General features: G+C 35.4%; 1 long non-coding RNA gene and 1 other non-coding gene across 2 annotated transcripts in view; both read left to right on the top strand.

Annotated features, from left to right (window-relative positions):
* Positions 1 to 12,830, top strand: part of LOC149535854 (uncharacterized) — a 136,851-nt gene that overhangs the window by 78,199 nt on the left and 45,822 nt on the right. The window lies entirely within an intron of this gene.
* LOC149535856 (small nucleolar RNA R66) lies at positions 7,988 to 8,055 on the top strand. Its single transcript, XR_016358227.1, has one exon. It is a non-coding gene; the product is annotated as a small nucleolar RNA R66 (small nucleolar RNA).

Here is a 12,830-nt window from a genome sequence, read left to right on the forward strand (position 1 = left end):
GAACTTAGCTTAGAGAGAATACTAAGAATCAGTTGTTCATCTTTCTTTTCAATTCCACATTGTTTTAACTGCAGCCTTAGTGATTTCAATTTGGTGAAGAAATCTTGGATTGTGTTGAAATTGCCTGGACTCAAACTTATTAATTCATTTTCCAATATATGACCCCTCATTGAATCTTGTGTGCCAAATAGTGTTTCTAGCTTTGTCCATACTTCATTTGGTGTATCCAAAGACTCAATGTGAAATAGCAAGTCAGGAGAAACAAACAAACACAATGTTCCAAATGCCTCATCACATTTGTTAAACCACTTAGGCTTATCTTCATCTTTAGCAGGTTCAGTTTCAAGTCCCATAGTTATCCTATTTAATCCAGCTTTCCTTAAGTGAATTGTCATGCGTGATTTCCACTCAAAGTAATTGTATGGAGTTAGGATGGGCATATTTGTTTGATCCATGATGAAGAAATGCAAAGAAATGCTAAAAAGAAGAGAACCCAGCCACGACAATGCCCCCCCCCTTTTTTACTCAATCAAAGAACCCCCCCCCCCCCCCTAAGAAATATGATTTGACACTTTATTTTAGTGCATTTATAACTACCACTAGAAAGAGATACTTAGTGGTCTTGATTTCAATGCATTACAAACCCTCATGAAGAGCATATGCTAAAAGTGAAACTTGGGCACAATAATCAAGTAAAAAAATAGCACCACTGTGATCTACTCGAAAAATCGTGCACTTTCAAAAAAAGAATCGCCTCGATACGAGGTCGTATGAGAAAGTTATGATCCTCCGAAGTTTCCAAAATGAGAACTGTGCACAGTCACGGCTGAGAATTTGCAATTTCTGAAGAATTCATGCATGAAAATCAAAAAATAACTCCACTAGTGGATAGAGCACAAAAAAATAGCCAAGTTCATAACAAGAATCATCAAAATCGAAGTCCGTATGAGCAAGAACGAGACATTTGAAAACTGCATTCAAATCTGCGGTTGCCAACGGAGAGGGGTATGGTTGTAGCTTTGCATGCTCGATCCTGAAAAATATATAGCTTGTATGCAAAATCTAAAAGATACCCAGATGGTTTTTTGGGGCTGCAAACAAAACCCAGAAAGCGTTTTTCTTGCTGATGAACATAAGATGTTGCTGTAGTGTAAATCAGACGCCTTTAACAGTAAAAAACGGCTCCAAAAATCAGAAAACGACCCCAGCAACCAAAATATGACATGCAAATGCTGGATCAGCTTCTTAAGTCCATCAATGGCATGCTGGAACCTGCAAAACTGATTGAAAACTCCAAATATGCAAGTTGGTTGTCAGATTTGAGATTGAAACCCTAGAGAAAAACTGTTTTTGTCAAAACTTTTCTGATTCTCAGGATCATCCAAAGATGCAAGAGAAGAGCATACTTCATTTTTCAAAAAACTACAATAAAGTTTATTTGCCCCTCCCAAATCTCTCAAATAAGGAAACTAAAATCTACTCTTGCACATAGAAAAGCTCTGATACCATGTTAGAATCTGAAAAGATTAATAACCCAGAAAACTAGTGCAAAGAGTAAATATCTAAACTATGAATGCAAATGATACAAAATCAAAATAGCATCATAGAGTTAGTCTCCAAGAGAGTAATGCAAATGCTGGAAGCAAAATAGCATTAAGAAGATGCAAAAACAAGAGATGCAAATACAAGCCAGGTAGCATGCTTATATAGGCTAGGAAGAGGGAGGAGGTGGCAATACCAGCCAATGAGGAGCAACCATCTATTGGACTAAAGATAGCAAAGTATCTTCCCAAGATAGCTAATGGATGCTCACATGTAGGAAGGTGACACCTCACAACCATTCACCTAATAAGACATGCTTTATTAACCTAAGCGAGATTATTAAAAGTGTAGGAAAAACCTATCAAAATAGGAAAAATAAAAAACTACACTAACATAATTGTGCAACCTTGAGCCCGACTTTTTCTTCTTGCAGTCCTTCTTGAGTATTATCTCCCTGATGTAATGGGATCCTCATATCTCAACAATTGTACTAGTTATACGTGGAGGTGTAGGTGATGTTACAATCATTTTTGAGAAGATTCCCCTATCTCCAAATGCTTAATTTGTTTCCTTTCATGAATAGAAATCATTCTTTCAACTTCAATTCTTTTCTTCCTTTCTTCATTATAGGCTGCCAAAACTTCTTCATACCTAGCATGCATCTCATCTATTTTTTTCTTTTCCTTTCTTGTTGTCGCTAGTACAAATTCTGTTGTCTCTTTATTTATGACAACAAGTTCTTCATTTGAAGTTTCTACAACCCTTTTCACAGTCAAGCTACCCATTAAATTAGTGTCAGACTTTTCCATACACTAGGGCTTATTCATTCTCTGTAATAACCACAAAACTAATACAACATGGTCTTCATCGTATTTAACTCCTTTGGATGCTTGCCTAGCCTCTTCTTCAGTTTTATACATGGTATTTGTTTCTTTTCTAACTGCATCAAATACCATGGCATCTACAATGTCCCAATTTGGAAGAATTTGTACTCCAACTTCTTTTATCACTATTCTTCCTTCCTCTGGAGTAATCTTACCAAACTCCTACATTAGTTCTCCCTTAATCTCATCTTTGATAACATAGTCCTCCTTATTTTCTTTCTCTTTTTGTCTTTTATTACATCTTTCCTCAAAATTTGAAATATTTGACCTCCAAAGAAATTGGATGAAAGATCTAGACCTAATGAAATTGTCACCACATAAAAACTTCTTGCAAGTCTATTTAAAAACATGATCTAGTTCTTTCCCCTTGAAATCACTCACAATTAGATCCATGATTGGCATAGGGGGCTATTCTATCATCCCCTCTTCTAATTCATAAATAGTAACAAGAACATCACCTTAGCATACCAAGTGCACCAATTGCTTTGCTGAGATCTATTCACTTTCAAAATGGAGAGGGGACTGAGATGGTGTATATTCAACACTTCCTAATGGAACATCTCTTTCAATCCTCTTCTTTTTAATGTAGGTTTAGACAAATGATTTTCAAATAAAGGTCTCTTATATGTTGAAGGGTGGCAAGCTTACCTCACTAGGATGGGGGGGAAATCATCTCTTTTCCCCTTTTGGTTGTATCTTCTTCCGTACTATCAATACCGTACCCTACTTTCCTTTGAATGACATATTGACTAGGTTTTATGGAAGGGGTGAAAGATAATCTCTTAATTAATTCTCTAGGTTGATGAGGATATGCTTGAATTAGAGTAGTCTTCTTTTCATTCATTGTCTCCATAATTTTAGTAAAGAATGTCATTAATTTATTAATCTTGTCACCAATTATCCTAGCACCTGCTAAGGGATTATAATATTTTTCAAAAATATTCAAAAACTCAAGCACCTTGCTATAGAATCACCACTTTTCTTTCTTAACTTCTTGTTCGAGGAAGGAAAACTCATTTATGATAACATCCTCAGGACAATAGAACTTATGAGCATGGTGTTTAGCTTCAATTCTCATTTTGAACATCTCATAAAAATCTTAGAGTCATAAAATATAGCATGAGATATAGCCATCTTATAAGGACTCTGAAATTTATAAAGAAACAAACATCCCCCTTTTGTGATTACAAATTGATGGGCAACAATTTTAGACGGAAAAAGGGTTCCCCTAAATCTTCTCGCCAATTCAGCTTCCTCCAAACCACCAATTTGCCACAAAACTTTTGCCACACCAACCTTAAGAGGCACTTGATAAGGCAAAACATGAGGTGCCCTTTGGAAACCATAGACTGTAAAAATAGTAGAAACATGTTACGAATTTAATATCACCCCAACTATGGGAACTTTTAATCCTGTAGTAAATTTTTTTGGCCTAATGAATTCCAACAATGCTTTTGGGATCCTTGGGTTTTCATGAGACAACACTATTCTTAGCTTTGATGCAAAATATCTATCAAACCTAACCAAATTGGCATCTTCTCTATTGCATGCCATATCTACATGCCATAATTAGATAGGTAATTTCTCATTATCTTTCTTTGTGGTCAAATGCATTTCTTCACCAAAATAAGTGGCTCCTTTGAAAATAAATATGTGCATTATCATTGTATACCAACAAAAAGGTTTCTAAACCTTGCCCCTATTGATTCCAATCAATCAATTATGAATTTCCTCATCCAAGAAAAAAGCAAAATAAAAAATAACATTTACTCCATAGACAATAATCTGGACGATCATATACATGAAATTGACATGCATATGGCTTTTTTCATCCTCCCCAAAGACCCTACACAAAGACATATATACCTCTAGGGCATGAGAGTTGAAGAATTCCTTCAAGAAAGGCCCTAGAGTTGAGGATGTTACCAAAGTGTTCTCTAACCTTTGAAAATTAATGGCATCACGATACTTAAAGAAAGGTTCCAACCCAAATATTTCATGAATTTCCTTAGGCGTTATCTTAACCTTACAATTTCCACTTACATCCCTAAAACATCGGGCAATAGGATCATACATTTTAGTAACTAGGGTTAAAATATTTGAATCCATAAAACCCCCAGGTACAACCAATTTTCCTAGGTCAAAATTCCAAACATTTTCGTGTGGGGCAAAAAGGTTTCTCTCTAAAATCCACTTCTTGAAAAACTACAACCCACTCTTAGTAGTTTGTGCATCCCGTGTCCAATTCCTTCTATCATATAATTCCTCCACAATCTTTATAAAAGGTGTAATAGGGAGTAATTTCTTATCTTGCACAACATCATTAGTTGATCCACTTAATTGTTCTAAAAAGTCATCACAGACATTCCTCTATTGATCGTCTATTTTTCTCAAAAAATCTCTTCTAGGAGGTATCTTCTATTAATTATAAAACTTTTTGCACACAAATAATTTTCTCTACCCATTTTCTGTTCACTATAAAATTCAAATTGAGAACATATAGTTATTGATTCTCAAAACGCCCTCGATTCACCCTTCTTTATCAATCTATAATTTTTAGTGCTATATATCTTGTCTTTCTTCCTTGCTTTGGAATTGATAGCTTTTACACAGTAAAATGTGATGTACGTAGACCATTTTCTTAGATTATAATCCACACAAAACTGAATTAATTCTCCATCAATTTGTTGTAAACAATGGGCATGCATGTCTCACAAACAACTTTAAAAATAGATTGTCATTTTCAAAAAAATCCAACAATTGTGATTTAAGTTTGTTGTTGAGTCACCTCCTTTTATACTAATAGGGTAGTCAAACCAATTACACTGTGCCAACTGTAAGCCACTCTATCTTTGCAGACCCTCATTGTACCACTAAAGACTCTAGGGCACGTGGCACATTGTTGCTTTGTCACCCTGAATAACCATTGTGCATCTCCCTACAATGACATGGTGACCGCCATCGATTTGCTTTAGATCTAATGACAAAAATTACCCACAACTTTGTTGTATGAGCATTTTTACCTTGGACACATGTGACAACATCACATTGTCGCGATGGATAAAACAATAGCATATCTCTTTAGCGACATAACGACAACCATACATCCTTTTAGATCTTGAAGTTGTGGATCATCTTTTATTCGTTAGTTCAACCATTCAAGATGTAGCCATGTGGAAGAATCTAGACAAGGAACATGATAAAATCATACCACATCCGCACTCTAGATCCACCTGGATGCATGCCACAACGTTGCGTTATTGTGATGAATAAGAATCTTACAAGTCCCCATAATGACATAATAACCACCTAGATTTGCTTTAGATCTAACAATCCTGATCCAAGGAAACTGTTATGCATTAGGCCCACCACAAGACACACGTCGTGTGATCATAATGTCGAAATAGTTATAAGGCTCACATCTTTGCTCAATGACACAATGACAACCCTTGATCATCTTATGATCCAATGACTCAGATCTAACACTTCTTTTGATCATTGTGGATGGCCCACCTAGTACACACATTGTGCAATCACAATGTCACAATAGTTAAAAGGCTCACATCTTCGTTCAGTGACACAACAAAAACCCTTAATCATCTTATGATCTGATGACTCAGATCTAACACTCCTTTTGATCACTATGGATGGACCACCTGGTACATGCGTCAATCAGTCATGTTGTCACAAAGGTTAAGATGCTTTCATTTCCGTTTAGTGACATGGTGATAACTGTGGATCTAACCAAGATTTGATGGTCGGAGAAAGAATAACCTGGGCCCACCTGCCTTGAGGGTAGAGTTTTAACAAATAACAAGGTGCCAAATGGAGTAAAAGGAATTTTGTTAGATTATAAAACTTATGATTTCAAAGCTAGTTACCACATAAACAAATTACAATTTTCAACGAAATAAGACCGTACAAGACATAGGAAACAATCTTCTAAAAAGGGGAAAACCTAATTTTCCAAGAAAAGATTAAGAAACATAAAATCCTTTCTTACACCAAGACTAGCCCTTTTGAAAGATAGGCGGGCAAATTTTAAAAATAACAAGGGTAATGGTTTTATGTTAAAATGCGTAGGGTTTCTACTAACACATCCTTTTGAGAAATTTCACCATAAAGGTTATCGAGAAACAATCAATTTAGGATCTATACCACCATGCAAGATAATGTCTGAAAATAGGTCTAACAAGTCTAGATTTGACCATGATTAAGGTTATTTAGAGCACATTGTGATTAAATCATAACTAATGTAATTAAGGTCATGTCATGTAGAGATATCACCCTACGGGCCCAAAGGGCATGTAGAGTCTCGTCTCTACATGAGACACGACTATTCCTATGATCACATATATTGAGTGCCTTGATCGATTGGAAACACATCACACATACATGTTACTACTGGTAATTTGTACATATGTATGTTAACCTGCAAATATTGAGGAAGCATTAGTAATACTCGTTGAAAAAGCAAAAGAAAAGTAAGGCATCAAGAATTCATACAAGGCATTTAATCTATACCTCTGTTGTGATCGATATCAAAGTTAAAGCAATCTAATTTGTCATTGTTTGGCAATTACTTATAAGGTAAACTTCTACCTCTCATCTCATATTCCTTAATAGGAATGAATAGTAGTTTCCAAAAAGTGTAATCTAAGTCAAATTTATTGAAAAACATATTCCAACAATTAGATACATGATCTATTATGAGCTAGGTCTAAATGAGGGGTAAGATGGTAAGCAAGATCAAGATGGAAAATAAGACAAGGTACTTATAGTAGTTTATTGAGGCTTGTCCCTTGACTTAAGATTGTAGACTAGAGAATGTCATGGTTGGTCCTAACTAAGAGATTTTCTTGTTGAGCACTTAGTAGTGTTGTATGGATGATCTAATGATGTTTGAATATTTTTGTTTTTTTTCTTTCTTAGTTCAACCTATCTCTACTTTCTTTCTTAATATTTTAAAATTTTTTTTTAGAGTTTTCATTGTAATCCTTTGTAGTAAGGCTAGGCCTATTTTTCAAAGGTATTCTTAAAGAACAAAATATTTAATGGGTGAGAGCTCTAATAGATGACTCATTACGATACAAAAGGATAATCAAATGCAATATTAGGCAATGCGTTAACTCACTCTTATCATACATTGTCAAAGATCCAGATGAAATAATGCATGGAAGTAGAAACCACTTAATGATAATGAGCTTCTCACTCAACAACAATTAGATATTTCAACCATGTTGACACATTCGGCGATAGTCTCCTTCCAAATAAAGTTGCTTAATATTAAATTGACCTTGAAGTTGACATTAATTAACCCTATAAACATTCTAAAATCCCCAAGGTCTAAAATATTGAGAAGAGCTACCATGGAAGTTATTTTGTCGATTTCAGAGATCAAGTTAAAAACCCTAACCTTCAAACCCTAATTGTTTCTCCTTAATAGCTGTCTCCGTTCCTCGTCATAGCAACCGTGCTCAACTGTTATTTGCCTTCGCAATAAGCACAAGGCTTATTTTTTTTTCGTAGATTTACGCTGTTGATATTTTATATTTTTACAGTCCTGTGATGGCATGTAATCTTTGAGACCTGAATATTTTCATGTTGAAAACTAGCAACAGCTGAGGGCTTCTTTTTCTTGAATATGCCAGTTAAGATCTTAGTTTCTTGTGGTGCGTATTTTTGCTTATTTATTTGACTTGTTAAATTTTCTGAGATCTGAGAACCCTAAAAGCCCTCAGTGATATTTGACTTTCTGTTCATGCAAATCAATTTTTTGTAGGTTTAATACCTGGAGAACTGTATAACTAGCTGACATGCCGATCTACTTGAATGCTATAAATTGTTTAGGCCCGAGGATGGATAAATGTTTGAGATCTGAGCATTTCATGCGGAAAATTATTAACTATTACTGAGGGCTTCTAGGGTTGCAACCATACCGTAGCAATAGATTAACATACCCTAGCAGCAGATTTACTTTTCTAGGGTTTAAGCTGAAAGTTTGTATTCTGATTTTTCTGTTGCAATGTTTATCAAAACAACCCGTGCTCTTGAAAACGTAGTTGTTTCGTCATTTTCTTAGATTAATGAACTCTTTACGATGCACTGTCTGCACAAAACTCTTGAAAATGTAGTTGTTTTCGTCATTTTCTCAGATTAATAAGCTCTTTACGATGCCCTGTCCGCACAAAATAAATTTCAAAGAAGCTATTTTACCCCAAATAAGGGTTTCTTTTTTTTCAGATACTTAAATGGGAGGAATTGTTAAAGACTCTTATCAATGGTTTTAGACAAGTATTGCAGGAGTTTCATTAGATTGGCCTAGGAAAAAAGCTGGCTATTTTGTAGATCCGTTTGGTCAAATTAAAGCCAACTTGCGAGCCAGATTCATCGTCAGATGTAGGGTTTTGATTTTCACTTGTAGAAACAATGTTTGCCAGTTACCCACTCAAAACAGTGAAATAAATTTTATTTTTACAATCCCCACCCTATCATATAGAGATTAAATAGTTTTTCAAAAATTTGGGAGGAGCATATTTTTTCATTTTTATGGATGTTTGCTTTGAAAATTAAAACAAAATTGTATACTTCGGAATAGTAGAAAAATGAAAAGCATTTAGCAGAAAACAAGGTGTTGACTACATCATGTATATGATCAATCAAAAAAAGGAAGAAATAACTAGTTGTAACTACTCTTAAGCACAACAATCTCTACTTTCCTTTGTGGTTAGTCATGACATCGTGGACTCGCGTGATTTGGCTTGTAAGGAGAATGCAGATGAAGTTGGAGGATAGAAGTGGTCTTCTCTTTTTGGAAAAAGACCAGTGGGCAAGTCATATTTTCCCCCAGATTACATCTTACATCTAGATCTTGTTGGGAAAAAGGTGAGTCCCAAATTTTTGTTTTATTGGGAAATTTTTGGGGACTTGGCCAGATATCGACTCCTTAAGAAATATGGTAAAAAGGAAATGGGCCCTTCCTTTGGGGTCAGGTTGACATTGCTATTATGCTTAGAGATTTTTTTTTCCCCCTTTTATTTACCTGCAAGGAGGATTTGAATATGATATTATGTGGGGGCCCATAGTTTTTACGGTAAAAAAATGAGAACCTAATTTGAACCTATCAGATGCTTTCTTTCTCACTACTCCTGTTTGGGTTAGAGTCTCAGGTCTACCATTGGAGTTTTAATATGAAGATATTCTTAAAGGGATTGCTAGTTCCTTTGGTGAACTTATTGCTATTGATAATATGACAGCCTCAAGGTTGAGTTAGGATCTATGTTAAGGTTGCTCAAATGAAGGATTTACCTTAGAAGGTGGATACTATCTCAAAGCTGGGAAAATGGACTCAAGAGATTGTTTTTGAAGATCTCCCTAATCCCTGTTTCTTCCGCAAGATGGGTCACTAGGCCAAAAATTGCCGACAAGAACTGAAACAAAGAAAAAGGCGGAGATAGTGGAAAAGAAGGCTCCAAAATTGGTAAGGAAACCTAAAGTTACAAGAGGGGCTCAATTTCTAAGGAGACACAACCTAGGAAAATTTTTAGCAATCAGGATAAGATTGATGAAACTGGGGTGCAGTCTGAGAATGGCAGTAAGGTAATGGAAGTAGAGGAAAGTCTTCCCTCTATCCCACAGGTAAATGGGGAAATGAAGAGGATACAAGACCAAATGGCTATTAATATGAATAAGGATGAGGATCAGGGAAATGATGAAGAGGAAGGGGATTATGAGGAAGGAGAAATCCAAGAGGAAAAGAAAGGAGATCTAGATAATATCTTGAATGGTTATGTGGAGGACTCCCTTGATGGAGACAACCTCCCATTATTGGAAACTCTATTTGAGGAGTCAAACTCAATTGTTTCTATCCTTGCTTCTCCAAGTGTACCAAGGGAACAAGAATTTTGTAAAGAAGAATTTAAACAAAGATTTGGACAAAGGAAGAAGGCTGAAAAGGAAGCTTCATCAATAGTCTCATCTTCAAGAGTTGCTACCAAAAGAAGTAAATTGGAGATATGAAAAGTTAAGCTTGATGTTGGATCTCCAGGAAAAACAGGCAGAAAGACTATTAAAAATAAGAGAGACAAAAAAATGCAGAATAAAATTGATGGAAAGCAAGCTACTATTTTGGATTTTACCCCTAAAAAGAAATGAAGATCATAACTTGGAATGTAAGGGGAATGAATAACATCCATAAATTAGATGTAGTTAGGAATGCCTTCTTCATTTATGGTTTGAAATTTTGGTGTCTCAGGTGTAGGGGAACCACACCAATTAATCTCAAACTTGGTGGTTAAATTTTATTGTAGTGGTGATATTGTAGGGGAAGCCTTGTGGAAAAATAGCTCGATGTCAGAATAATAAAAACAAATCGGTCTCTAGTATATTTGACTAAGATCCAATAAACTAGTTATTTAAATATAGATAGTTCTATCAAAGAAACGAAAGACCATTTTTCCACAACATGAAGAGATTATGTTTGGGATCACAAACCGGATATCATGGTGATTCAAGAGACGAAAATGGAGATAGGAAAAACAAAAAGTTTATAATCTTTCAATAGCTATGGTCTTATGGCTAGTAGCTCTGAAGGAGCCTCAAGAGGCACTCTGATCATGTGGAAAAAGTCAATGTTCTTTGAAACTTTGATGGAGGCAAGCAAGCACTTTATTGTGGTTAAGATCCAACATTTAACTCTGGGACCCTACTAGTATATGGTTAATATATATGCTCCTAATAATAAAAGTGCAAAGAAAAAGTTTTGAAATTTTTTATCTCAGCTTAAAAGTTTAGATTACAGCGGTAGATGGATTATGCTAGGAGACTATAATGTTCCTCTTTATGAACATGAAAAAAAGGGAGGTAATCCAAGTCAATTGGATGGAAGATTGGATCGAATTGATTTTATTAATAGGGAGGGGTTAATGGATATGGACCTCCAAGGAATAGATTTTACCCTTTCTTTTATCCAGAAGGTTGCTTCTGACCACTTTCTGCTACTGTTTGAAGTGGATCCTCTTCAAGTAAGGAAGAATCTTCCTTTTAGGTTTGAGAAAATGTGGATGCAACATACTAATTTTCTAACTGTTTTTAAAGGTTGGTGGAATATCAATATTGGGGGTACGACCCTTTTCTGTGTAGCTAAATTACTTAAGAATGTGAAAGATAGGGTTAAAGAGTGGAGTATGAGCTCTTTTGGAGATATCTTTAAATGTAAAGCTAATTTAAAAATGGAATTAAAGAATATTCAAGATAGAATTTTGTTTGATGGTTATTCAACGGAGTTGTTAAAAGAAGAGAATGAGAAGCTAGTAAGTTGCCATAATCTTGTATCAAGAGAAGAAACCTTTTAGAGGCAGAGATCTAGATCAATATGGCTCAAGGAAGGTGATCGAAATGCTAATTTTTTTCATCTAACTACAATTGAAGCATAGGGCTAGGAATCAAGTTTCTAGCCTAATTAAGGGAAGGGATAAAATTACAAATGAAAATGAAAATGAAAATTTCTTCAAAAGGTAATGCCGGCTTTTGGTTTTAGTGAGCAATGTCTAAAGATTATTATGCAGCTGGTTACTACTTCCTCCTTGGCTATCCTGGTCAATGAGATTTCTTTATGCTTTTAAAAACCTTCTAGGGGTTTGAGGCAAGGTGACTCAATCTGTCCTATTCTCTTTCCAATTATGGTTGATTGTCTTGGAAGGTATATTGACAGGCTTGTCTTGAAAGGGGAAATTCAAGGTGTAAGACTCACTTCCCGACCTCTCTTATGTTCTCATGAACAATTTGTGGATGATACTATTTTTTTGGGAAAGGCCGATGTTAGAGAGGCTAGGAGCCTTAAAAGGGATCTTAACTTATATTCTACAGTCACATGGCAACTGATCATTTGGGACACGAGTTCTCTCTTCTTTATTAACACCCTTATTCCCAACCAAAGGAAAATTGTTAATATCTTGGGATGTTCTATAAGTACCTTTCCAAGTACTTACCTTGGTCTCCCTCTGGGGCATAGTCCTTCAGACTCCTTTTGGAAGGACCTCGTGGAGAAATTCAATAAGAAATTAGCTACTTGGAAAGGAAGTATGCTGAGTCAAGTTGGTAAAGTGGCTCTTTTGTAGGCTTGTCTTCAAAGCCTCCCTATTTATGCTCTTAGTCTCTTCAAAGTTCCTGCAAAATTTGTAGATGCTATTCATAGAATTCAAAGGAACTTTTTATGGTCTAGCTCTGAAGAAAGAAAGAGGATGTCACTAATTGCTTGGGATAAGATATGTAAACCTAAGATTGAAGGTGGATTGGGTATCAAATCTATAAGAAGTATGGATAAAGCTCTCTTTGCTAAACAAGGATGGAGAGTGTACCAAAATGATAAGGAATAGAGTTCTATTTGGAAGTATAAGTATCTTT

The sequence above is a fragment of the Cupressus sempervirens genome, chromosome 10, assembly GCF_028749045.1.
Source record: "Cupressus sempervirens isolate cs-2001-9-10 chromosome 10, ASM2874904v1, whole genome shotgun sequence".
Taxonomy (NCBI): Eukaryota; Viridiplantae; Streptophyta; class Pinopsida; order Cupressales; family Cupressaceae; genus Cupressus; species Cupressus sempervirens.